General features: G+C 40.3%; 2 pseudogenes; both read right to left on the bottom strand.

The window, feature by feature from the left end:
- Positions 1-318: 318 nt before the first annotated feature.
- On the bottom strand, positions 319-18,124 carry LOC143388956 (T-box transcription factor TBX3 pseudogene; annotated as a pseudogene).
- Positions 18,125-23,253: 5,129 nt separating this feature from the next.
- On the bottom strand, positions 23,254-25,330 carry LOC143387493 (terminal nucleotidyltransferase 4B-like; annotated as a pseudogene).
- Positions 25,331-25,656: the final 326 nt, after the last annotated feature.

Raw genomic sequence — 25,656 nt, 5'->3', positions numbered from 1 at the left:
CTCAGCTACCTCTTCCTGGGCCACAGCTTCCAGACCAGCCTGGATGGCAGTCTCAGGACACAGATGCTTCCACCGGGTGGCTCAATGCAACAGTGGTTTCTGAGCCCCCGGAATCTGAGCCAGATCCGAGATCTATAAACCTTGCCAAGACGACAGGGTCTGTCTCTCGGACATTCTCTCAAGGGAGCCCGGTGCCCCTTCCCAGACACCACTGCAAAAGGAAGGGAGTAACCCCAAGGCCTGTGGTTTCGTTTACATCCAACAAAGTGCGCTGCAGATTTGACTGAACTGGAATGAAGAAACTTTTCTCGAGGGGGTCTAGGGGGACGCGCTGCGGGACATGTCGCGCTTGGCTTCCAAGCCACTGACCAATCGCTGGATACTCTGAAGTTCACTGGTGGCCGCCTCCTTCTCGGAGCAGAGTTTGGGTGACAAGGACACAGAGCTGGAAGAGAGCGTGGAGGAACGGCTGTTCAGTTCGGAGCCCGAGTCCAAGGCCACCGAGGCGGGGCTGGAGGCCAGGGCGGCGGCCTTGCCGTCCAGGGGCCCCGCGGCCGGCGCCATGGAAGGCAGCGCCCTGGCCAGCAGGCTGCTGCTGTCGGGGACCGGCACCGGGATGGAGTAGGGGCTGTAGGGCAGCCGCGGGCACATGCTGTTCAGGCTGAGGAATGGGTGGCGGTGCACGGAGCTGGAGGCTGCAGCCGAGGAGGCGGCAGCTGCTGTGGCCATGTACGTGTAGGGGTAAGGGAAGAGGCTTCCGAAAGGCGACATGGCCAGGCCCTGAGAGGCCAGGACCTGCTGCTGGAGGTGGAAGGGCAGGGTGGTTGCGGATGCCCCAGACAGTCCCTGCACAGCGGCAGCAGAGGCCATGGCCGAGGAATCCAGGCCCGAGACGCCAGTAGAAGCCCCGGACACGGTGGCCAGCAGGGGCCCCATGCCCGCGGCCATGCTGGAGAAGGCGCCCCCCATGGCGAACTGGCCGGGATGCAGGAACAGTGGGTGCCCCTTGAAGAACTGCTGGCCGGCCAGGCCCGGCGCAAAGCCCAGGCCGGGCAGGGGGCCCTGGGCCTGGTGCGCGGCCGCGTCGGTCTGCACCGTGAGCGGCGCGAACGCCTCCTTGCCTGGCAGCGCGCGCGCCTCCTCGACCTTGGCCGTGGCCGCGCCATCGCGGCCAGGGCTCCGGCGCTCGTCGGCGCCCAGACCGCGGGTACTGGAGGAAATGGTGGCCGGACTGTGGCGCGAGTCCGGCGACGCCTTGTCTAGTCGCCCGCTGTCCCTGGGACGGCCGCCTGGCTCCACCGCAAAGAGGTGAGCCTTGATGGCCGGGCTGCCCTTGTCCCGACACGGCTCCTCCGACGTGGTGGTGGTGATCTTGGCCGAGTCGCAGGCCTCGGGGCCGTGCTCTTCCTTGCTCTCAGCCTCCGCGTCGCTCTCAGCCTCGCTGGGACACAGATCTTTGAGGTTCGATGTCCCTACAGTGGACACTGCTGGTGAGGAGGCCTGAGTGAAACAGGTGAAGGCCGCCTGCTCGCTAGAGGACTCATCCGAAGTTCCTGTCTCCTTCTTGTGTCTTTCATCAAACACCCGCATGGACTTCAGGGTGAGCTGTTTTCTTTTTTCTCTCCTGCCATTTCCAGTGTCCTGAAAACCTTTCGCAAATGGGTTGTTGTCTATTTTTAACTGAGTTATCTTATCATTCTGGTATGCGGTCACAGCGATGAATTCAGTTTCGGGGAACAAGTACGTCCGAAATGTACTATAAGGGAGTTTCAAGATGTCATTGGCTCTTACGATGTGGAACCGGGGCTGGTATTTGTGCATGGAGTTCAATATAATCTGCGTCCCAAAACTATAATTCCCCTGCCACGTTGCGTGATCACTTGGGAAGGCCAAAGTAAATCCGTGTTTGTCCGAAATGTTGTTGGTGAGTTTCAGTTTGTGGAAAGTGACAACTTTAGACATCCACTGTTCCCCGGTAGCCGGGCTGTCGGGGTGAATGTACATTCTCTTTGGCATCTCAGGGTCGGCCTTACCCGCCACCATCCACCGAGAATTGTGAAATTTATATCGACAGTCATCAGCAGCTATAATGTCCATCAGTAAAATATATTTGGCCTTTTTATCTAGCCCAGAACATCTCACTTTAAATGGAGGAAACATTCGCCTTCCCGACTTGGTAATGACCATCTCGGTGCCCCTCTTGTGGAACTGATCCCAAAGTTCTTTAGCCTCCAGGTACACCTTCGGATCATCCTACACCTCTTCTTCGGGCTCAATGGTCTTCAGAGGCCTTAGATGCGCCTGGGGCCCCAGGGACGAGAAAGGGATGCCGGTCTCTGCCGCCCCCACCAATTGATCCATGATGGGCTTGGCCAGGGCGCCGGGCAGCAAGAGCGCCGCGGCGCCATTGGGAGGCAGTGTCAGCGCGGGGAAGAAGGGCGGCTGGTGACCCAGCACCGCGCTCATGGCGAAGTCCGGCGCCCAGTGAGGTAGGAACGGATGGTAGGCCATGCTTGTCCCAGGAATGACCGGATCTCTCATGGAGAGGCTCAGCCACTCCAGGCCAGGACAAGTCCGCAGCGGCTGTCTTGCTTTTTTGTTTTGTTGCCTTTTGCTTTTTTTTTTTCTTTTTTTTTTTTGCTCAACAGCAGCACATACTTTTTTTAAAAAAACGCAAAAAAAAAAAAATAGGAGGAAGAAATCACAAGTAAATCACTTCAAAGAGGGGAAATTGTCTTTTGGGGAGGGAATGTCGCTTTTAAAGAGGACAAGGCGACAAATCAGAAGACATAGTCGCTGGGTGACAGTCCTTGTGCCTTGTGATTTTAAAAAGCCGCTCCTGGAAGTCGGTTTCCGAAGCCAGACGAGCGAGCAGGGTCTGGACTCGCGCCAGAGCCCGGCCGCTGAGCTCGAAATAGACACTCCAGCCCTGCGTCCCCGGAATCGCTCCCCAGCCCCCAGGTCCTTTGTTGCAAATGCGAACGGTTCTCCTAGAAGACTCTTCCCCCTTTTCCTCTTCGTCCCCCGCTTCCTATCTTCCTCTCTCTTGCTGCAGCTAGACTCGGCTTTAGCAGGGAGCAAGAGTGCGGAAAAAGTCTCTTCTTAAGAACAGAAGAAGAAAAAAACCACGGGGGGGGGAGAGGGAGAGAGAGAGAGAGAGGAGAGAGAGGGGAGAGGGGAGAGGGGAGAGGGGAGAGGGGAGAGGGGAGAGGGGAGAGGGGAGAGGGGAGAGGGGAGAGGGGAGAGGGGAGAGGAGAGACACACACACGCACACACACTGATTTAAGCCTCTTCTACCAGCGCTATCAAAACTTGAACTGCAAACTGGCTTCCGTTCGCCCTCCACCTCCTTCCTCTGCTCCGAGCTCCGGAGGGTGTCTCAGTTTCAATCCGAATCTGGCCGGTCTCTCCTGCTTCTCTTCCTTGTCCTTAAAACTTGAGCGAAATCGCTTCCTAAATCTGTGTCCAGGCGCGCAGGGCAGGGAGGATTCGGAGGGGAAAAATGGAAAAGAGGGAGAGATAGAGAGAGAGAGAGAGAGGAGACAAAGAGAGAGAGACAGAGTAGGCCAGGAGAGCTAGACTTTTATTTATGCATTTATATAAGGTGCTATGAATCAAACCCAGTACATCACACTTGCCAGGCAAGTGTGCTACTGCTGAGCCCCAGCCCCAGCCCATACAAATCTTTATTTTTACATTTTGATAGTTACAATTTGCCTCAGTGTGGGTCCTTTGTGGATTCATCTTAATTATTGTTCTTTGAACTTCTTGAATTTGGGTATCTATTTTCTTTCTCAGAATTGAAAAAAAATGTGTATTATTTTTTCAAATGAGTTTTATTCCCCCTTCTCTTTCTCTTCTTTAGAGACACATGCAAAACACACATAGGTCCTTGTGATGTTGTCTCATAAGTCACAGTTTCTTCACATTTAAAATTTTCTTTTTTTCTTTTCTTTTTGTTTCAATCAATAATTTCAAAAAGCCTGTATTTGAGTTCAATGACTCACTCTTGTTCTTGATCAAGTCTGTTATTGAACACTTCTAATGAATATTTTATTTCAATTATTGTTTTATTTAAATTTTTATACTATCATGTTGACATTTTTACACTTTACATGTATTTTCCTGATTTCGTGTCATTTTCTTTTTTTAATATTTATTTTTAGTTGTAGTTGGACACAGGATCTTTTTTATTTTACTTATTTTTATGTGGTGCTGAGGATTGAACCCAGGGCTTTGTTTTTGCTAGGTGAGTGCTCTACCAATGAGCCACAATCCCAGCCCTTTTGTGTAGTATTCTGCTGTTCTCTCATAACACATGTAGGTATTTTTACAAGGACTATTTTTCATTTCATGAAATTATTCATAAACCTTCAAAGTCTTAGGGTTGGTGTTTGTAGAGTTGTCTTGTTTATTTGATTTATTTATGTTTTTGTGTCTCTTCATGTGTCTTGTTATTTATGTTACTTTTTTTGTTTTTGCATTTGAAAAAACAGCTACCTCTTCCAGATTTTGTGAATCAATTTTGTATGGAGGACAAGTTTCACAAATTAGTCAGAAATTTTGGAAGCCCCTTGAATCTTTTATAGGAGTGTTTCTTTTCTAGACTTGAAATATGATTTCTGAATTAGACAGGTTTGCTGGTTTCTTTAGGAAGGTCTTGTACTCTCTTCCTCCCCTTGGTGTATCACTGTAGTACTGTAGAGTCTGATGCTTAGACAATCCTTTTGAGTTCTCTCTGGTTCTCAGCCCAACTCAGGTATTTAAAGTAAGAGATTTCTTCATATGGGCCTTGAGACAAGTGAGACAAATCATTTCCTCCAACACCTGTCTCTCCCTAAACAACACCTAGAATATTGGAAGTATATCCACTCTTCCTCCTAAGAAAGTACTCATGAATTATGCTTGTCTTGCTGGGTTGGGCATAGGGTTGACAGGAGGTTAAAGCAAATGGCTTTTTCCGCTCTTTAAATAGAACTGTGTATTCCTGGAATACCCCAATTTCATAACTGGCTTCTGTAATGTTCTTACAGGATCATTGGGCCATAATCTTTCTATGTCAATGTTTATGAGGAAGTGAAGTCTGGGACTTTCTAATCAGAAATTCAGACACCATTCAAGGAAAACATTTTATTTTAATAAAAATGTCAAGACTAGGTTATCCATATTATAATGTAATTTTCATTCAAGTATAATTTCTTAAATGTGAGCTCCATTGTAGCATAACATTCATTTTATGGGAAAGCTTAAATACACTTCAACCACTTTTATCTTATAACTCATTGAGTAACTATAAATAATAACATTTATGATAACTGTGGTATTGTTTAAATATTCAAAACCTCTTGGGTTTTCAAGTTGAAATATTCTTGTAAAATATGTAACATTTTAAATTATTTTCAATGCTGAATAGCTGAATATATCCAATTAAAGTCTTATGCAATCTACAAATTTATAATTCAAATTTCTCAAAAAAAGTTTACTCAAATAGTATTTTTCTGAGCCCTGAAATAAGGGAATCTGATGATCACACTTAAGGTTTTTATATTCTACGGTGATTAGATTATAAACCAAATCTGAAATAAATAGAATTTTCCATTTAATTTTTAAGATGTGAGAATTTTTCTCATATTGTTTCATTGAAAATATTTTGCATTTCTATAATTTGTACTTCAGAGCCCCTGTAAGTCCTAGATTTGACCTTTTAATACTACCCTATATTTCTTGAACTTCTGCTCATATTTTCTTTACATCTTTTCTCCATGATCAAGTTTCTTTGCCAAGATTATATACATTGTCTTTGTTACCTCAATATCTATTTTTCAAATGATCTAGTCTGTTGGTAATGCTTTCCATTGAATTTTTAATTTGGTTTATTGATTCTTCAATTTCAAGAGTTTCTTCTTCAAAATCTGTATCTCCTTCTTGACGTGACCTTTCACTTCTAATATTTTCTCTCTGATTCCAATCCTTTCATCATTTTTTCCTCTTAGGTCATCTTATCTATGAACTTTCTAAATTCATTCCTTGACATTTTCTGCACTGCAGTATCAGTGGAGTCTATTGTTGAATCATTCTGTTTTGTTTTGGATATTTTCTTCTCTTGTTTTTTCATATTGTTTATGTGTCTACCCATCTATACAAATGGATCTGAAGCAGTGGGGTTTCTACTCTACCAGCTTTAAGTTATCCTGTAGGTTTCCAGTGCCTCAGAGATTAAGGAGAGTCAAGTAACTGAAAAAAACTATGCATATAACATATAGGATTAAGTCAAGTTCCTATTATGACTTCTACAATGTTGACTGACACAATAAACAGAAATTGTAGGGTCAGCAATTTCTATCAGTAAAGATATCAGTTAATCATAAATTATATCTATTATAAACTCAAACAATTAGTATTACCTATGACTTGCAGTGTTTTAACTGTTTTTATTGCATTAATGGTCGGGTCTGACATTTTACAAACTAACCAGTGGTAGGAGAAGTTAAAAATAGAGTTAATTAAGAGGAAAGAAGAAGAGATCAGGGAGACAAAGATTTGCAATTTCAAAATAGGGCTGATCCATAGACAGCATAGGGTGCATTGTTTGTAAGGGAGAATACAAGAAATAAAGTAAAAGAAAAATTAGAGGAAGAGTGAAAGAGAGAACAATGAGTCTGGTTTCTTTTGGTTTATCGTCTATTTATTTAGAGATTTTTAAATTAGTGCATTATAGACATATACAACATTGAAATTCATCATGCTTCATTCATAGATGTATGGAGAGAGTTTGGTTTGTTTCATTCTACTGCTCATCCCTCTGTTTATCCTCCCTGCCTTCTCTATAATCCCTTCCTGTACACCACAGATATCTCTGCTATTTTTTTTTGGATTCCCCTTTTCCATTATGTGGTCAAGTATTCACATAGGAGGGGAATCATTCGACCCTTGGCCTTCAGAATGTAGCTTATTTCACTTAGAATTGTGTTCTCATTTCATCTATTTTCCACCTAGTGTCATCATTCAGTTCTTCTTAATGACTAAGTAAACTTCATTGTGTATATATATACCATGTATTCTTTATCCATTAGTCTGTTGGTGGGTATGTGGGCTGTTTCTGTAATTAGGTTACTATGAATTGTGTTGCCATAAGTACTGATGTACCTATGTTTCTATAGTATGCTGATTCCAGATATTTGGATATATACCAAGGAATGGGACAACTGGGTCAGATGGTGGTTCTATTCCAAGTTTTTAAAGGGGTATTCATACAGTTTTCCAGAATGGCTCTACTAACTTGTAGTCCTACCAACACTGCATTAGTGTACATTTCTCCACACATTATTCTTTTCTTTTTAAAGATTCTTTTTAGTTGTACATACAGTAAAGTGTATTTTGTCATTTTATACATACATGAACTATAGCTTCCTATTCTTATGCTATATATACTGTAGATTTACACAGGTTGTAGGTTCATATAAGAATATAGGAAAGTTATGTCTGTTTCATTCTACTGTTTTTCTTATTCCCATACCCACCTTTTCCTTCATCCTCCAATGTCTAATTCAATAAACTTTATTCTTCTTTTCCCCCAAAATGTTCTCTATGATATGTGGATTACCCCAACATTATTTTTGATATTTGATATTTTGAGTGGAGTGAGATAAAATCTCCATGTAGTTCTTTTTGAAACTAATAGCTTTATTAAAGTATAGGGAAAGAGCAAGGACACAATAATAACAGACTTCCTCTTCCTTGTAGTTTTGATTTGCATTTCATGATTCCTAGAGATTTTCTATATATTTTTTTCTCACATTGATAGGCTCTCTGTTCACATTCTTGTTTTGTTTGTTGTCCAGAAGTTTTGAAATTTGATTTCATCTCACTTATTGACTCTTAGTTTTATTTCTTATGCTTTAGAAGTTTTGTTAAGGAAGTTGATGATTTTGTCAATATATTGGAATGTTAGGCCTACATTTTCTTTAAGCAACTGTAGAGTTTCTGGTTTAATTCCTAGATCTTTGATCCTCTTTGAGTTGGCTTTTGTGCAGGGTGAGAGGGATCAAGTTTTAGGTTTTTCTACATATGGCTATCCAGTTTTCATAGCACCACTTGTTAAAAAGTCTCTCTTTTCTCCGACATACATTTTTGGTAGTTTTGTCGCATATCAGGTCACTGTATCTTTGTAGATTTGTCTGTGTTTTCTATTCCATTCGTCTTCAGGTATGTTTTGGTGCCAATATAATGCTGTTTTTTTTTTTTTACTAAAGCTCTGCAACATAATTGGGTATCTGGTACTGTGAAGCTCTCAGCATCACTCTTCTGGTTCAGGATGCATTTGGCTCTTCTATGTCACTTCTGAGTCAGAATGAATTTGAGAAATGTGTTTTGTCTGTGTGTTATGAAGAATGTCTGTGTTGTGAAGGATGTCATTGATATTTTGATTGGGATTGTGAAGAGTCTGTTCACTGGTTAAGGTAGTATGACCATTTAGATAATACTGATTTTGCTTATTCCAGAACATTGGAAGTATTTCCACTTCTTAAGGTTGTCTTCAGCTTTTTTTCTTCACCATTTTAGAATTTTCATGGTTGACATTTTTCATCTCCTAGGTTAGATGTTTTCAGAAGTATTTTTTTAGGGTTTTTTGAATGAGACATTTTTCCCAATTATTTTAAAGCAAGGATGCTATTGCAATATAGGAGTGTAATTGATTTATGTATTATGTTCTTGTATTAGCTCCTTTAGTAGATTTGTTATCAGCACTATAAATTTTCTGATGGAGCATTTTAAATCATTTAATTAAAATGTTCATGTCATCATTAAACAGAGGCAACAGGACTTCTTGTTTCCTATGTGTATGCCATTAGATTTCTTCTCTTACTTGTTTGCTCTGGCTAGGGATTCAATAAGTGGTGAAAGTTTACATCCTTGTTTGTTTTTGTTTTTAGAAAAAATGTTTCAAAATTTTTTATTTAGTTTGAGGTTGGCATTTGGTTTCTCACCTACAGATTCTACAATTTTGAAGAAATGTCCTTCTATCAATAGTTCCTCCTGTGTTTTAAACCTGAATGGGTGCTGACTGTTGTGAACAGGCTTTTCTAAATCTATTGATTATCTCATGGGATTTTTGCAATTAAATATGTTTATATAGTAAATTTTGTATATGTGTGTGTATTTGTGTGTGTGTGTGTGTATGTATACATATATATGTAATTAAAAATGTTTTTTTTGGTATTGGGAATTAAACCAAAGCATGATTTTCCAATTAGGTTCATATGCCACTACCCACTTTTTATTTTTTTCCTTATTTTTATTAATGCATTATAGATTTTCAGAACAATGGAATTTATTGTGGCACATTCACATATGAATCTAATATAAAAATAAGCAATATCAGTCCCCAGTGTTTCCCATTCCTTTTTCATACCCTCCCCCAGGTCCTTTTAATCCTTTTTTATTTCTTCTTTTTAGATATATGTGACAGCAGAGTATATTATACATGCATGGAATAAACCTTATTCTAATTAGGATCCCATTCATGTGGTTGTACATGTGGAATTTCACTGGTCATGATCCATATATAAACATAGAAAAGTTACATCCAGTTCATTCTAATGAACTGTGGTTCCCTTATTTTCATTCCCCTTTGTATACTCCAGTGAACTTCTGTTATTCCCTCTCCATCCCTTATTGTGTATTAGCATCCATATATAAAAGAAAATATTTGGCAATTGTTTTTTGGGACTTATTTCACTTAGCTTGATAGTCCATAGTTCCATCAATTGAGTGGCAAATGCCCTAATTTGATTTTTCTTTAAGGCTGAGTAATATTCCATTGTGTATATGTGTGTGTGTGTGTGTGTGTGTGTGTGTGTATATATGTGTGTATATATATATATATATATATATATATATATATTACTACATATTGATTTTAAGAGAGACTAGGATGAAGTGTCAGACGCTTGGAAGAGAGAAGCTATCAGTATGGTTCTGCAATTCCCAGGTGTCCTTATAGAGAATAAAATTGGTGCTTTCACCCCAGGCCATCTGTTCAAGACTAGAACAGTGTATCTCAAATAAAGTGCATGACAATCACATGGAGAGCTCACTCAAACTCAGACTTCTGTGTCTCAACTCAGAGTGTTTGACTCAGGGCTAGGGGTGGGCCTGAGCATCTCTATTTCTTACAAGCCCCCACGGTTTGCTAATGTTCCAGGTCTAAACACTTCCAACTGATGATCCTGGTCTAGAAATTTCAGTGACAATAAAAGTGACATAAAGTCCTCCTTGGGTCCAGTCTTCACCTTCTTTTCCTGTCTTTTTTCCCAGTGCCCTACAGGAAAAAAACTCTAGCTCTTACTTAGATCACATCTGCATATGTCCATAATAAAATGAGGAACTTGGCATCCTCCAGTCTCATGGGCCTTCCTCATTTGCAGATCTTTTCCCTGAAGACTGGAAGCCCTACCTCTGAACTTCAACCACTGTCTATATATCAGTTTTTGAATCTCATCTTCTGGATTGTTGATTTCCATGTGAATTTCAGAATATCATTTACTCTTAGAATTTCACACTGAGTTTGCATGCTATTTTATCTAGGACTTTGTGGACAAAGGATGTTGCTGACTACATTGGGATTCCTTTTTTCCCTTTGATGAGAGGAAGCTACCAGTCTGGGACTACCCCCTCTACTGAGTGCCAAGGAGCAGCCCGACATACTGGCCCTTTTGGGTTACTAGGACTACTTTGAAAAATAATACTTACTGGGTGTCTTAAAAAATCAATTTATTGTACCACAGTTGTGGAGTCTATGAATCCAAACTGAATTATTATAAGGTATCTCCTCTGAAAGATCTAGGGGAGAATTTTTCCTTGTCTACTCTAGCTTTTAGTTGTTGTCAGAAATCCTTAGCATATCTTGACATGTAGATTCATCTCTAATTTTTCTGTCACCATTATCACATGGTGTTCTCTCTGCACAGGTATACTTGTCCAAATTTTTATCTTCTAAGGTCATGAGTCATTAGATTATAGCCCACAATAATCCACTATGACCTCATTTAACATTTACATGTGCAAAAGACTCATTTAAGATGAGGTTATGAGCTGATATCTGGAATGGACATTATATTCAACCCATAACGTGTCCTGACCATTTAATGTCCCCTATTCCCTATATTTCCCATGTGAAGTACATACAGGCATCACCCATACTAGATAAACTAGGATATGAAGCTCAGTAATGTTGTGTTCCAGCCAGAAGTACATGCAACCTACAAGGTTGTAGTCACAGTACAGCTGTAGCATGAATCCACCTGTTCCTTGAAAGAATAGTTCTGTATCCTGAATCTCTGTAGATATGAAACTGCTTCCCAGAAGTGATCCTAGAGTACTACAAAAGACTTCAAATCTTTTAGTAAAAGCCTTTGAGAATCTTCGAGCATGAATAGATGCATAAAATAACTGCTCATCAATTATCCCAAAAGTTACAATATTTCTCTTCTAAATTGAGATTACTAGAATGCCCTTGAATATTGTATGAGGGTTTATACTATGGAAATTTTTTATTATTTTATATATATGTATATATGACAATAGGGTGAATATATATACATATATATGACAGTAGAGTGAATTCTGAAATATTATATATACATAAAGTGTAGCATATAACTTATTCTAATTAGGATTTCAATCTTATGGTTGTACATGATATGAGGTTTCACTGTGTATGTATTCATAGATGAACATAGGAAAGTTATATCTGATTCATTCTGTCTTTTCTATTCCCATTTCCCCTACCTTCCTTTTATTTCCCTTTTTCTAATCCAATTAACTTGTATTCTTCCTTCTCCCTCTTGATTATTTGTTAGTATCAACATATCATAAAGATTATTTGGCCTTTGGTGGATTGGGTCTGTTATGCTGATTTTATGTCATTTGGGTTTATACTGAGAAGTTGGATAACTTGGTCAAATGGTGGCTCCATTATAAGTTTTCTGATAAATCTCCATACTGCTTTCCAGTATTGGTTGCACCAAATTGCAGTCCCACCAGCAATGTATGAGTGAACCTTTTACCACATCCTCACCAACACTTATTATTACTTGTATTCTTGATAATTGCCATTCCAACTGGAAACAGAATGTCAGCATAGTTTTAATTTCCATTTTTCTAATTTGTAGTGATGTTGAACATTTATTTCATATACTTGTTGGCCATTTGAATTTCTTGTGTGATGTGCCTGTTCAGTTTTTTGCCCATTTGGTGATTGAAATACTTGTTTTTACAGTGATAAGGTTTATGATTTTTTTATATATCCTGGAGATGAATGCTAAACCTGATGTGCAGGTGGTAACAATTTTTCTCTCATTGTAAGTGCTCTTCACATGCTTAATTGTTTTCTTTGCTGTGAAGAAGATTTGTAAGTGGGCAATTCATGTCACTCTTGAAGCAATTCAATAATAAACGATACATGGAAACCAAAATATAACTTATAGTTGTGTCATGACCATTTCAAGAATCATAATACCTTTAAGAGGTAAAGGCAGTGATAATCCTATTGAAAATCATGAATGTAGGTTCATAAAATGTAGGTTCTTTAACCAAATCCCAGTTTCAGTAAGTCAAAGAGTACAGAAAGAAACCTAGTTCTGCACTGTTATTTGTGTTTTCCCTGAGCCAAGCTGCAGTAACAGGCCCAACACTCTAATGAATTCAGTTTGTTTGAATGAGATAATAAGACATTCTTATGAAAACTTGTCGGCCCAGATAATATGATGGTTTAACACTCTTTGCCAGTGTTAGACGTTGACAATTTAAAATATTGTTTAGCATTTCATCATTGATTTTCTAAACACAGATGTTTGGGGTGGATGAGGTAGGGGAAGAGGCTCTACTTGTGATCATATAAAAAACAAATTGGCTCATTCAAAAGTTGACAGATGTTGCTGAAGGGTGTTAGAACAATCAGTGAAAGAACTCAAAGAACTCAGTGAGAAGTAAGCCTGTATTCTCATTTCAATTATTATATATAAAATATATTAATACAAACTGCTATTTGTTTTGCCTGCTTTTCTATTTTGACTTCAGAAGAAAGAATTAAAGAAGAAAATTGATAAAAAGAAACAGGAACACATAAGAGAAGCAAAATCCTAAGACCACAAGCATATGGAAGAGAAAGGAAAAAGTGTCTTCTCTCCTGTACCTTATATCTGGGAATGTTTTTGTTGTGCTTCAGAGTAACAGGTTTATAACTACACAAGGCACCTCTGTGAATTTTTCCACTGATTAACTTTCCAAATGATCACTGAATTAATAGAGATTAATCAGGGGGTAGTTCAGTAAAAGTTTGAGGAACATGCACTGACTTTTAGTAGGAGATGGTTAAAACACAAATATCTGAATTGTTCAGCATCCTTCATTCAGGGCACGTGATGAAAACAAAGCTAGTGTCCTGGGAGGCACCAGACCTTTGTCCAACAGCTGGCAAATATTACCCTCCTAGGAGTAATAAAAATGTTGGGAGTTCATTTTGAAGTGTGAGATTCCAGATTAATTGGTAAAATGATCCGTTGCTTCAGGGAGAAGATAATGATGGTCTGCTTCTGTACCCTAGAGGTGGTGCATCAAGCAATATGTGGGCTCATGATTCTTTACACTCTGTAAATGTAAATGTGAGCATTTTGTGAGCTTGTTGAGCACTTATGGAAGTAAATACAATGCCTTGCGGTACCTTTTGATCACTAGCACCCTATATAGTTGCTATAGGGTGTAAGCACTCCATAATCATTGTATCTTCACAATCCATTATCTGTATAAAAGGGCAACTCTGAAATTATAAAGGAATCATTTGTTGAAACAGCAGCATCTAGACATGATGTAAAAGGGGGTTTTAAAAAGGGAATTTGGAGTCATCATCAGTGATAGAAAAGACTGGCAGACTCCAGGTGTTACCAGATCCAAGTCCAGGCTCCTCGTTACTGGAAAACCAGTAGTCAGAAGATTTGAATTAGTGGGAAAGAAATCAGGTTTACTGAAGGTCCAGCACATTGGAAAAGGGAGGGAGCCGTCATCCTCAAAGTTCCTCTTGGGGATCCCAGGGACACAAGGATTTTTATAGGGAGAGAAAGATGGGATTGTGAGGCAGTGGGAAGGAAGGTTTCTCTCAGCAGAACTTTTGTGATCCAGGATGTGTTTGCTTTTCTTCCTTTCTGAATGGACCATCACAATGGAGCTTGACTTTCTGGGGATAGTACCTATACTTTCTTTGAATAGACATATTTCTTTCTGCATGTTAAATATCACAGAAATTTGCTTGTTTCATGTTGGTATATAAGCAAAGTCAAAGAAGAGGCATGACACATTCTGATTTTATCTGAGAATCACCAGATGTTCTGGGTTTTGTAAATTTAAAGAAACATTATAGAGCAGTTCACATCTTAATCAGTTAGCAACAGCTTTTCTCTAAAATTTAGAAACCTGGCCAGAAGAGAGGGTGTGACTCTGTGTGGGTGCACAGGGAGGGAATCTGAAGTAACTGCCCAGGTCAGCTCCCAGTGGAGATGTCTTCCCAACCTTTTTCATTGATTTTTGTTAATTAATCCAGAGGCACTTTACTATACAACTGTACTTAAGTATTTCAAATTTTAAAAACATTTTTTTTGGGTGCCAGTCTCTCAGTAAGTTGTTGAAACTGGACTTAAAGTTGAGATATCCTGACTCAGCCTAATGAATAAATAAGGTGACAAGTGTACACCACTGCACCTGGATAAGGGTGTTCACTGTTACACAGAAGCAGTCCTTATTTTTATTTTTAATGCATTGTTATTAAAATGTTTAAACCCTCACAAAAATATAAGTGTATGGAATACCATCCCACCCTTTTCTGTTATCACCCTGTTTCAAAACTTAGCTCTAAAATACTAACTATGGAAGGGCAATACTTGAGCAGGCCAGCATATGATAAAATATACAGTATAGATTAAAAGAACTTTTAATTTTAATAAATGCACAAAGATTTTGAATTTTCCTGAAAATGAACTTTTTTAAAATATATACTTTATTATGGATAGAAGAGGAACAATGTAAATGACAAAAAGAGCTCATGGTAAAACACGAGGTGAAATTTTAGCATATTCTGGATGGGGATCCCAAGGTAAATACAAATGACATTTACTCTCAATTCAGTAAGAATTAAAAACTTTCTGCTTCATGTAAGCAGGGTTACATTCCCAAGAGGCTGGACTGTGGTACCTGGAGTCTTCTGTACCATCCTGGATGACATCACCTGCCAGCCAAACCCCATCCTGGAAGGGCTCCCAGCATCAAGTAGGGAAGGCTCTAGTGTTACGGCAGGGGGAGGGGGGAAGGCATTTCATCCTCTGTCAAAAGAAGTGGGACCAGCACAGTGTTGTTGAGGAAGGTTGGGGTAAGAAGGAGATGGAGGAGGGGAGACCATTGGAGCCTGTTCAGGGGTTCTGTGCAGAGCAGAGGAAGTGGAGTCTGGGTGTTTGTTGGGGGCAGCAGCTTTCCAGAGGTGATAACATGCCAAGTTTGGAACCAGGAGGGCTTTAGTGTGTGAGAAGCATACTTGGACTGGAATAAGGGAGAGATTTCTTACATTAATAAGTGTCCTGAAGTGGTGTCATTTTAAATAAAGATTCAGAATGTGGGCTGCCAGTGGTATTGTTTCCTCTGCAGAAGAACTTGTAGGTTTTTAGTGCAGGTCTGTACTTCACCTGATCGGTTTCAGGAGTGGTTATTTTCTTCTTCACTGGTCGTTCATCCCAGTTCACCTGAATGGTATTGATCCACTCTTTTGTATGCTTAAGATTTCCACATCCATGCACAACTTAATGTTGCTGGAAACATTTTGTGTACTTCTTTCTTGACTTTTATTTGGTCTTTCCCCATAAGCAGAGTAGCTATTCAGTGGTGTTTGTTAACATGATCCCCAGTATCTATACAGACATTTAGACCACATTAGATCATTTTTTGAAGTGCATGATGAGATGACTTTGAATCCAAATACAATTCACAAATGTGCAGTTAAGTATTCAAAAGTATTTTGAGCCTGAGGGGGACCATGACATTCTCCAGTTGGAAGGAAAAAGGATTCTTCAGTATGATTCTTCAAGGTATCTCTGAACAAAAAAGCATTATATGTTGAGAAAAAAATTAGCTATATCTTGAGATTTGTGTATATCTTTCCTAGGTAGAAGAATCTGGAATTGTTTTAGTTTAGCTTTGATATGTTAGTACTGTAATAATTGTGAGGATATTGCCTTTCCTTTTCTTATCTGTCTTTCTTGCTTCCAGTTTCTTTCTGCATGTAAACTTTAAAAAAAAAGTTGAGTGTGAGTGAAGTTCTTATTTCCTCTCAAATTCTGTTGTAAATGATGTTTATATTTTGACCAGTAGAAACTTATATGTACCAGAGTTGTACTCATTTGTGGTAGTTAAATATTAAAATGGGTTATTTTGGCTCATTCTGTTCATGCTCAGTTTTGATAGATGTATCCCTGTTATCTGAATGCTTAGTAAAACATTGTGGTTGGTATTAGAAGTGTGTGGAAATAGCAGCACCATTGCCTATGATCCATGACCTGGTAATTTTCAGGGCTTGCTTGCTGAATAGGAGAAGGTTTCTGAGCCTCAAGTCAGTGACCTGGTTTTTTGTGAAGAGTATTTCCTGATAATGTTACACTCTAATTTCCACTTCTGTATATGACAAGTTGTGTTGATGGGATGAGACTCCAAGTAGAATAAGAAAGATGGTGCTCCAATGTCAAGGGAATTTCCTCTAGAAACATCAGTTCTCACACTCAAACCAAGTGTGATCTTGCAGGTGCTGGAGAGAGATTCTGAGGCTGGCCATGAGTCAGTGGATAGGAGACACTTGGAGACCCTCCTGCAAGGTAAGAAGCACTGGTTTGCATTTGAGCAGCAAGGAAGTGTGGGCTCTCATTCAACATCCACTTGGCAGACCATCACCAATGCTTGAGGATGGAAGAGAGCCCCCCAGATCTGGATTGGGCTTGACTCCAGGGGAATGACACAAACTGTGGGTTAGTTGGGGCCTACATGATGGGGAAGTGTGCTCCTGAAAACTGCTACTGGGAGGACCACCAGCCTTCTATACACACCACAGGGTTTTGGCTGCCTGGAAGCCCTGGGAAGTGTGTCTAGGTATTAGTGAGCAGCAGGAGAGTGGGAGGCAGTGGGATCTTCCAGAAAGGGGAAGAGTTAGAATGCAGGGCCCTGTCAGGACAGGGTTCTTGTGGGGGTTAGGATGTGTGAGGTGGGAGTGCTGGGAGGGTTGGCAGTGCTGGGAGGGGAATCAGTGGGAAGCAGTGCAGGGGCTACTGGCTGAGGAGTAGCAGTTTGAGTCTGGGCATTGGCTGAGTGATATTTGCAGATTTTAGAGAATGCCAATCTTGGGGACACACACCCAGTAGAGATGTGTGTCCTCAAGGATGTAGCGCCTGTACCTGGGGGTGAGGTAGGGTCTCTGCAGGATGGGGGAAGTGTTTCATAGTGACTGCTTGTGGGCATTGGTTATAAAGAAACTTCCAGGGCTGGGGATGTGGCTCAAGCGGTAGCGCGCTAGCCTGGCATGCGTGCGGCCCGGGTTCGATCCTCAGCACCACATACAAATAAAGATGTTGTGTCCGCTGAAAACTAAAAAATAAATATTAAAAAAAATAAAGAAACTTCCATTTCTTATTAAGCATATTGAAATAGAGAATATGAAATCCAGGTTCTGAAAATCATTTGGCACTCTCTTTTCTCTCGATGAGGAGTCTCCTGCAAACTTGTGACTTTTTCACCATAGTCAATAGGTCCTATCTGGTTGATAGGATTTTATTGTTTTGTATCCCAAAGACTCCTATAATTTAAAGCAAGCTTACATTGCCAAAAGCACTTTTTGTATCTCTTCTGGTACTTTGAAGTTTATTTTGCCTTTGCCAGTAAACAGTGTCTTTCCACTGACATTTGTCATCAAGTTGTGCAAGCTGAGTACACGATAACTTTGCTGTCTTTCTGATTCAATGTTTTAAGGCTCACCCTTCTTAAAAGCTATCTTGCCATTGAAAAGCTTAATATCCAGGTGTCCTGGTGTAAATGCCAGCATGTTGCACTTTGTACCCCCAACCTGCGACAACCACAGCATGCCAAGATGGAGGATCCTACCTTGGTGAGACCTCCAGCTCCAGGAGCAAAGCCTCTTCCCTGTTTGTGCTTGAAGGGAAGAAGGAACCCTCAATGCTGGCAGCTGGCTTCCGAGCTTGGATCAGGGAGGCCCAGCAATTGAGAAGTGAGATATTGCAGGAGCTGGAATAGTGTCTGGACCTTCTAAGAGTTCCTGCAGTGTAGGCCCTGTGTCAGTGGGAAGGCCTCCCTCCAATTTCACAAGTTTCTCTAGGAGCTTTCTGTATGTCTGAAGCAAGTGAGGTTGATTAGCACTGTGAATTGGATCTTCTCAAAGTCACAAGGAGAAGAAGAAAAAGGAAAAACCAATATCTAAGATCAGTGTTCTTAAGGAACGCATGCATAGTGCTAGTCTGACTTACTCACATATTGAGGTTTGGGGTTGAAAGAACAGGAAGTTGTTCTGACCAAGAAAGTAGAAGCTGTGTGTGGATGGGGTCTTTGTATTTTCAACAAAGCAGAATTGTCTGGTGATTGGTCTTTGGCTAGCACCATGCACTCCATTTTCCAGGAGCAGGCCTTATGATGATGACCCTTGTAGGTGATCATTCTGTGTGTGAGTATTGCATATAGTGGCGTCAACTGTGCTGCTGGTAACATCGGCATTCTGCTCATGAGCCATTATCAATCTGTGCCTGTTTTGGTAGCTCTATTTGGAGATGTGGAAGATCTTGCAGCACTGTTTTCTGGTTAACACATGATGTTATTTGACCTGGTACATCAGTAGCTGATAGAGCAGACTGTGTACTTGCATCTGTATTGGAGAACCGGCCTTTGACCATGGACTTGAGGTTATTTGAGGAAGAAAACTGTGACATACTGTATAATTGGAGCAAAATCAAAGATGGCAGAATGGATGTTGATATTGTACTTGTGATAGACATGTCAAAACCCAGCCATCTACCAACAGATGTGAAAACCATGAATGAAGTGAAGAAAGTGGGGAGTTCTGGGATTCTTCTGAGTGAGTACCAGCAGCCCTCCAGTCACTGCACTCTGTACTGCCTTCTGGGAACTTATGAATGAACTTTCTTCATAGCCTCAGTTGATACATGTGCAATATACCTTTTCTCTGGCACTTAAATCATCTGATGTTTTTTAGGGCATAGACTTTTGTTTTTAATTTAAGTCCTCATTGAGAAAAAATTCTCAGAAGCTTCAGGGCATTTTTATTTATTCCAAAGTACATTTCATCCTGTAGCTACTGCTTTTCCCTCCTACATCTATTTAACCAGTCAGGTGGCTCATCACTGTGTGATCTTCTTTCTATTTTTATGTGATCCCCTGTCTGTTCTTCATTTTTCTCTCTAGCTTTTGCATAGGAGATAAAACATTCAACACTTTGCATTCTGTGTCTGGATTATTTCACTGATCATGTCATTTCTTGTTCTATTCATAACTTTGCTGGATATAGCAGTCTTGGATGGCAAGTGTATCCTTTCAAAGCTTGGAATATTTGATTCCAGTCCCCCTTGATTTTAGAGTTTGAGGTGAGAAGTTTGAAGTGAGGCGTATAAATGCAAATATAATTAAATTTATACAAACAAATATAAATTTATATAAATGTGCCCAATGTTTCTCTTGTGTATCTTTTACTGTTTTTTCTTATTTCCAGTGTTAGGTCCTTTGATTATAATATGTCTAGCAGAGCTGCTTTTTATCTTAATCTTTTTTCTTTGGGATTCTGTATGGATCGTGTATGTATATGTCTATCTTATTTTTAATGTTTGAAATATTTTCTAGTGGTATTTTGTCAAAAAGGTTAATGCCATTAGTCTGAATCTCTATGTTCTTCTCCACATTTTGCCATGATTTTCTATTTGACCTTTAGCCCAAAGCAGTGGTGTTTGCCAACCAAGTACTGAAAGTTTTGAAAATGTGAGCAAAAATAGACTTTCCTTCTTAAAATTGCTTTCTGGTATATTAGTCATATTAATTGATAATTATTAACAGGGAAGGAGATAATTTTTATAAAAATTTTGAGCTTTTGTTTTCTTTTAGTTTATTCTTTTCTAGTTTTTAAGGCTATTTTGAAGTGGAACTTAATGTATCTCAATTTTATATATTAAAATTTACATTTTCATTTATACCAGTTTTGCTTCAATGTGAGTTTATTTTCAAAGTCAAATTGTACAAAATTGATTGAGTCTATAATTTGATCCATTAGATCCTCCAGGAAATATTGTTATTTAATATGTATAAGTTTTTCTCAAATTATTTAGAGAGTTCTTCAGGCCTGGCTACTTGACTTGTAGAGAAGGAAAATTTAAATTAAAAGATTCAAGTTATAAAGGCATTTTGGAACCAACTCATATCCTCCTCAGCTATAATGGTGGTTATATGTTGTGACTTGTTAACTACCCATGGGAAATTTCACTGAGCTGTTCTAATTATTATCTTGCAACTATCATTTTAATATTAAATGATATTTTTCTCAAGACAAATCAGAAGTATGTTTTCCACTGATAGTTTGAGAGTCATAGTCATTACACAGTTTTTATTTTTTTATTTTTTTATTTTTTTTTTCTTGAAAGTATTTTACTTCAGATTGAAAAATGAACAGTTTCCACACTGCTCATTCAAGATACACAGTATTCACAAATACAATGCTGATCATTTGAGGAAATGTATACACACCTCAATTTCTCCTTCATCCTTTTTTCTTTTAGAAAGATACTGTTTACCAAAAAGAAACTTCAGCAGTACAGGAAAAACTATTTCCCAATAAATTTATGAAAACCTAAGATTCCCAATGGAATCAAGATTATCTTCCCACTACCACCACCTTGATATAATCACATGCTTATTGGAACACTAATAGTCGCACCCTACAAGTACATTTACTTTCAACAATGAGGGTGATTCTTAAAAAAAAAAAAGAAAAAAAAAAGACTTCAGTGTGGTAAATGTAACAAGGATCTCTGCAAGTATTAAGTGTCTGAAATAGGCAACTAATACTGGATTTAATATTATTTTATAAATAATTGTTCCTTTAGCGGTAAACATAAGTCTACACATTCACAATAGTCCTACAAAATAAATACTGTGATTATGCACAATATGTTATGACAAACTAGTTTCAAAAAACAAAAGCTCGACATCTTGATAAAAATTCAGATCAGAATAAAATGTGACTCTAAAATTTAAAACATTGTCAAAATAACATCACATTTAAAATCTTCCACAGTTTACACAAGTACTATGAGTTTCCAGTTTTGGAACATATTTTTCCTTTGTGAATTAAAATACGAACATATTGAAAATTGTTAATTTCAGTGATGACATCAGTTTTGGTCTTACTTTAGCATTATTTTCTTATAAAAAGTTGCACTAAGTGTCCATTAATGGTCTGATTGGTCTTCAATATTTCATAAATGTATATAAAAGAAATTCCTAAAAGCCAATAGTACTTTATGTGTGTGTGTGTGTGTGTGTATATATATATATATATATATATATATATATATATATATATATATATACACATATATATAAAAGAATCTCTTCTCTGAAATGGCCGTATTTAACAGAGCCACGCACACTAATGCTAACAGAAGAGCTTTCTCCTTGGAAGAAAACATTTTCAGAAATGTCACTTATATTCTATTATATTAAATATCCCCAAGTGAGTTTCAAACCCAACAGGTGATGAATAACAGAATTATACATCTCATTTGCACTCAAAAGCTGACCACAACCAAAATTTACAGTATAATTTAAAACAAGCCAATGTTTAAAAAAGTTTTAATTAAAGATAACAATTCCATGAAAGGAGAGGATAAAGAATGGGATGACAAGAAGTATTTGGTCTTAATAAGGCAAAACAAAATAGATCCATTATCAAAGACCATTTAATTTTTAAAGATTGACAATACCAAAAGCATAAAGTGGAGTATAAGAAAATAGTTTTTTATAAGTATGATTTAATTAAAGCTGTTTACAGTTATTCTCTCCCACAGTAGGTAAGCATGAGTTTAAAAGAATAAGAGATGAGGAGCACACAGGGTCAGAGGGCCAGCATGCAAAGTCTGTGGAGCTCGAGGTTCACTGCGACAGGAGCGAGGCGGAGCGCGGCCCTGTTTCCTACTGGGTAGAAGTGGGGAGGGCAGGGGAGGAAAGAGAGAGAGAGAGAGAGAAAGACTGAAAAGGAAACAAACACAAAGTCATGTAATTGCCAATTGCCCAAAATGACAGCACTATAGAAAACAGTTGCAATTCTCAGAGATGACTAGAGATTTTTCAGTGTTTACACAAAAGTACATAGTACATTTTTTTCTTTTCTTTTTTACAAAATAAAATAAACATCATTTGCCACCATAAGCCTTTTCTTTAGAGAGGAAAAAATTTCGCAGCAGGTCACAAGGGTTCTATTAAGTCATTTTCAATGCTGAGGAAAACAAACTGAGTAATAGAACTAATCACGTCCCTATATATGGATGTCAAGATGACAATTCAGATTATTCTTCAAACTAATCCTGAGAAGAAATCTGTTTACAATTCAAACAGTAATGTTATGCAAAAGGTATTAACAAATCCACTAATACAAATATCAATTTCCTATATGGTCTTCTATATATACACACACAATAAAATGGTTAATATATGCAAAAATATTTAAAAAAAAACATGCACAGATCACTTTCCCCTTTGGAATCTGGACTTCCTATAAGATACTTTGTTTGCCTTCCCACCCATCCTCTGACATTGTTTTCTGTTTCTATCACCCTACCCACACTGAATACTATTCCCTATAACTCTGCATAAAGCCAATGAGAAATATATTTATTTTACATTCAAGCTTTAAATCTTAAAATGACCCTGTTGTAGCATATGACTTATCAAATAACCAGCCTTTTTCCCCCCTTTTTTGCTTGCTTTTGTTTTTGCAGTTGTCAGTCTTCATGATCCATTCCGTGGCGAGCTGGGAAAAAACGCAGTTGCTAAATCAATGTCTGAACAGTGTGAGGCTCCTGCATCTCCCAGGAGTCCCTATGCAACTGTCCTGAGCATGAGATCATTGCACACAGAAGACAGTCCATCGCACAGCGCCGACTATCTACAAAGGTCTGAGAGGGGCACGTCCCTCTTGTGTTTCCTCTTTTTGCCATGGTAATACTGATTATTGGATTTGCCTTGATGCTGTTTGTTTGTCACCAAGGAACCATGGCTTGTTTGAGTTGTACCTTGGAAGCCTTTGCTGGAAGAACGGAAGAGCCTTGCTGATCCATGCTGGGATTTGTTGGTACTGTTGGATGTGTTAGTGGTTTGGGTGCTCTGCATTTTCCCAACTGTCTGAGAGGACTCCAAGGTCACATCTTGTGACCCTACTCGGTTCCCAGTAGACGGCCGGCAAAGCAGCTGTTTCGGGGTTTTGCATGGTGTCGCATGAGAATAAACGTCACTAGAGCTGGACTGCGTGGCAGAAGAGGAGGACACTGGACCTGATGAAGAGTTTGAAGAGTGTTTACTAAGAGATTCCGAAGTTTTACTTCTACATTTTCCAAGGGCTTCATTTTCTTTCAGACAGATTATTATTACATTTATCTAACTGCTGAGTATCTACTATCAAGGTAACACCATTTCCATTACACGAAGGCTCAGGCCAGTTCTGCAAGCCCCACTGTTTTGATATCCAATCTCTATATGTGGCGACTTCATCCGTTACTCTAATTATTCTACCTAATATGCTCTCTGTTTCGTTGTTAGGATAGTACTTTGCTTTTGGCGATACAGCATGACTCAAAACAACGTAGGCATAATCAAAGGCCTGTTTCACTTGCATGGCCCCAAACGAACTTCTTCCAACATCATTACCTGGTTGTAAAGGGTCTTCAATATAAAGCATTGATGGCCGGTAGCCATCCAGCATATTTTTCTGTACTTCATCTTTGGCCACATATGAACCACCATCCTTTATCCGGATGCCAGTCTTTAAATAATTGAAGTGTCGTCCATATAATTCAAAAAATTCTATTAAGAGAACACCATAGTTTGTATTGGGGATGCAAGCATCTTCCCTGGGATGTAACTAAAGGAAACTGACTGCCATTAAAAAGAGACTATAAGAACCAATTCCACCTGTAAATACTTCATTAAGGTCCCTCTGTAATAAGAATTGTTTCAATACTAAAACCAAGTATGGCAATACAGGATATTTCTTGGTAAAATCTTTGATGAGGTCTCCTGCTCTCACGCCATTCTGGACATTAAAGCTGATATCAACTTTCACTTCAGTAAAAGAATCTGTTAATTTAATAATAGGCACAGTCGCTTTGTCTAGAACTTTCACCGAATCCTCATCTGCAATTTTGTGTTTCCGAAGGGCTTCCTCCAGGGTCCAGAGGGGTAGGTTTTCCCACTTCCCAAACACCACAAGATCGATGTCACTAGTAGGTAAATACAGGCCAGTTTTAAAACTTTCAAATATCTGGACGTCAGCGCTGGGCCACAGCTCCTTAATCACACTCTCTATCCTGCTCACCACCTCCACCCGCATCTTCTCCTCCTCGGGCCTCGGAGACATGTATTCATAAAAATCACTGATTTCTTCATGCAGACCCACGACTCCCTGGTTGTAGTTCCTCTGCTTCCACGGGGGTCCCGCTGTACACGCCCCCGCTGCCGTCCACCAGGCCGACCCCCGTGGCCCGCCCTCCACTGGGCTGCAGCAGGCTGTAGTTGAGTCCATAGGTGCTGGCCTTGTTGTCGCGCTTCCTCTTGTTCCTGCTGCCCGAGGCCGGGTCCCCGGGCTCGGCGGCAGGGACGGCGGCCCAGGGGTGCGGGGACGAGGACGCCGAGGAGGACAAGGACGCAGAGGGGCCCGCGGCAGCCCGGTGGGCCCAGGCCGCCGGCTGGTGGTGGTTGTTGTTGTTGTTGTTGGTCGTCTCTAGGGGCAGGAAGTCCCGCTGCTCCGCGGGCAGCGCGTGGCCGCCCAGCAGGCACTCCCCGGAGCGGTACATGCCGGCCGGGGGGGCCGGAGCCGGGGCCGCGCCGCGGGGCTGCCGGTGCTGCTGCCGCTCCCGCCGGTGGCCGTGCTGCTGCCGCCGCCGCCGCTCGCGCCGCCGCTGCTGTGACAGTGGTGGTTGAAGTAGAGGTTCCTCAGCCCCTAGGTTGTCTCCCAGATCTGCATCCACAGACTGTTGGACGGTCCCAGCTGCTCTGGCTGGAACCAGGCGATGGGCGCCCGCAGGGCCGCCGCCGCCGCCGCCGCCGCTCTGGGCCCGCCGCGGGCAGCGCGATCGCGCAGGGAGCCGGACGGCGCCAGCGGCGTCGCTCCCGCCCTCGGGGGCTCTGCGGGCCCTCCTCCCCTCCCTCCGCCACTCCGCGGAGCCCCTGTCACTGGGGTCCCCGTGCAAATGCATTACACAGTTTTAAAATAACAGATATTTTTTACCTCTAAATCTATTTTCTGACAGGGTGCAGTAAGTAAGTGTTGCATGGATTTTTATGGAAAAC

Source organism: Callospermophilus lateralis, unplaced genomic scaffold (genome assembly GCF_048772815.1).
Source record: "Callospermophilus lateralis isolate mCalLat2 unplaced genomic scaffold, mCalLat2.hap1 Scaffold_45, whole genome shotgun sequence".
Lineage (NCBI taxonomy): Eukaryota > Metazoa > Chordata > Mammalia > Rodentia > Sciuridae > Callospermophilus > Callospermophilus lateralis.
Note: the sequence above shows the minus strand (reverse complement) of the source record. Positions and strands in the feature narration are given on the sequence as shown.